Here is a 2967-nt window from a genome sequence, read left to right on the forward strand (position 1 = left end):
CCCCATATTATTACAGTCAGCACGTGGGGACGGAGACAATCATTTAATATTAGCTTGGAGACCCTGATATGGGAAAGAAGAATGTTCCAAGGGTTTTGCTTGATTGATCTTGATAGTTCTGAAATAGCATCGGCTACATTGCACCAGGGTTGAGAAAATCGTTCCAAGGTCTATTGCATGAACAGGTCTGCTTTGGTGTGTCCACAGACCCAGATGCTAACTGCAAGGTCTGGTCAGGAAAGTTGTGCTTTGCATGAGGCACTCAATGTTCCCTGCTGGCTTACATGAGCTGGATGTCAGGTATTTCATGTACATCTGGGTATACTTTCTACTGCACGGGCATCAGCAACTGAAGAGGCCCAGCCCTGATTCCTCTACTCCAAGGTTGGATTATGCATCTTGTGATTGTTCCTGAGGCTAGTATCTGAGTCCAGTGGTCTAGATGGGGAATCCCTCACCAAATCTCACTTGGGGAGTCCTTAAACTTGACTCACATGCAACAGCTAGTGCAGGGTAGGGTTTGGTCCATCACCCACACCAGCCAATACCATACCAGGCATTTCAGATATGTAATCTCAAATCAGTCCAACAAACTGACAAAGTTAATTCCATCATCTTAGAAAACTTTTTCAGAAAGGTTTAAAAATCATGTATGTGATCATAGAGCTAGTAGGTGGCTGCACTAGGATTCAAAATGAGGTCTTTCTGTCTCCCAAATCTGTGTTCATACCAAAATACTTCATTTCACCATCACAGCTCACTGGCAGAAAGACTTGGGTCCAAGTAGCTACATACACCATTAAGAGTCAGAGTTGTTAATGAGTAGGTTCCATGTCACAGATCAAGCCAGCGGGAGCCAAGAGTGGACTCCACCTTCACACTCTGTGTCGCATGCTCCCTCAGGAGACCCAATCACAGTTCACGTGGTATAGTTGCATGGTATTTATGGATATAATACAAATTTTTCTGATTTCTGAGAATCTTAAAGCTTGCTATAAATATGGCTTAGCTTCAGTACAGGTCTGAGCCATGGCTGATTGATTCTAGACCACGTATGGATCAGCACCAGGTTCAGTTCCTTTGTATGTTCCAGGATCCTTATGGACAGCAATGCAGTTAACATAAGGACACAGGCGCCCTCCACGGGACTTGATTATCCTGTTCTGGGACATCCAGACAGGGCCACCAGACAAATAGCAGAGTATCCCGAGGTGTTGCACACATTATCTTCCAGGGATCTTCCCCTTTATTTGTCAAATGACAATGAGATTGTCATAAAAGTCCAACGAGGAGTCCAGCTGCATGAATTCAGCTATCAGAAGCAGGCTCCTAGAGGAGTTTGTCTTTCATCCTGGCAGGAAGGTGTTTTCTTCTTTGAGCTGCCTACACTGCACCCCCACACCTGGGTTCCAGAAGCTGGGACTATGGTATACTGTGACCAAGACATGATTTTTGAAAAACAGCAGACACGCATATGGTGCCCCGACAATTCTTTATTCTGCTAAGGGGGCACCACACCATTCCTTTAGCAGTCTCCATTATTCTAATTCCCTTCTGGGCACCCTGTCGTAAGAATGTGCTGACAAAAGTTTCTAAAATACAATTGAGAAAGCCGGCCCCTGTGATTGAAATCCTGCCTCTTTGAATGAACTCTGTCCAATTTGGATTTTCCACACTTTCCCGGAAGACAGATTCTTCCTTTAAGGATGCGTACTGTGTCCATGTAAGGCAGTGACTCTGTATTGCCATGTTTCTTTCCTGAGGATTGAGCCAGGATTCCTCTTCCAACCAGATACTGGGTACCTTTAAAATGCTCACCTTCCTTAAAATTCCTGGAACCACATTCTTACAGACTGCAATCCTCTTTCAATAGATAACCCCTGTTGACTCATCTCTTGTTTCCTCCACAATTTTTACAGAGATGACATTTTTGTCCAGAGGGTTGGGGTACTTTCAGAGGAAGCTGGCGACCAACGGTCCCTCTAATTCCTTACACAATTCCATCAGATGAATACAATATTCCATTGTAAGGAAATGCCACATTTCATTTGTTCATTTGTCAGTTGATGGCTACCTGAATTATTTCCACTTTTGGCTGTCCGGACTAGCACTGCTGTGACCATCCATGTACAAATATTTGTGTGGACATATGTCTTGGTTTCTTTTGGACACATACCTAGCAGTGGAATTGCCAGGTCATCTCACAGCTCTATGGCTAATGGTGTGAAGAACTCCCAGACTGTTTTTTGAACTGACTGCAGCATTTCACATTCCCGGCACCGGCTTTGTCTTTTGAAAATTCCACCGTGGATTCTGAGAGGCAGTGGCTGTTTCCCTTCATGTAAACTACCTTTTACAGCAGTCTACCCCTGAGTCATGGTGTCACGAACAGTGCTGTTTTTGAGGTGGTGTACGTATGTGAAATAAAATGCAGATGGAAGAGCAAAGCTCTAGGCAGAGATCGTGTTGAGAAGTCCTCCTGGGCTGAGTAGAAAGGAGAGGGTAGGTGTAGGATCTGGCAGTTACTAGTTGAAGAAGTGTCCCGTCCTCCCCCCCCCCGGAACAGTGACCTGAGACAAGCAGGCATCTCCACATGGAAAAGGAAGAAAGCTATTTGTATTGTGGGCAGTAGCATCCCGGGCTAGGCTTCTTTTGTTTTTGCCTCCATGTGTGAAAGAATTCCAAGTCGAGGCACAAAGGTATACAAGAACATAGGGTGCATTTAGGGCAAAGCTGAAGTGCACTTTCAAGAAACAGACCAGAGAATAGCCCAAACACAAAAACCCCTGAAAAGAAAAGCCACCTCAGAAGTATTGGCTTTCTCTGTGTACCATCTGGAGGCAAGGGAGGTGATGTCTGGAGTGGAGCTGGAGTTGGCCTGAATATTCCAAAGGAGGCAGGGTTTGGGTGGGACTTGAGTTCTACCCATTTCCCTGCCAGTTTTTAGAAACATGAAGTGTCACAGTG

General features: G+C 45.1%; 1 pseudogene; it reads right to left on the reverse strand.

The window, feature by feature from the left end:
- Positions 1 to 1493: 1493 nt before the first annotated feature.
- LOC121158649 lies at positions 1494 to 2025 on the reverse strand (annotated as a pseudogene).
- Between the last annotated feature and the right edge of the window lie 942 nt (positions 2026 to 2967).

The sequence above is a fragment of the Ochotona curzoniae genome, unplaced genomic scaffold (assembly GCF_017591425.1).
Source record: "Ochotona curzoniae isolate NIBS_2020 unplaced genomic scaffold, NIBS_Ocur_1.0 contig_3819, whole genome shotgun sequence".
In the NCBI taxonomy this organism is placed as follows: domain Eukaryota; kingdom Metazoa; phylum Chordata; class Mammalia; order Lagomorpha; family Ochotonidae; genus Ochotona; species Ochotona curzoniae.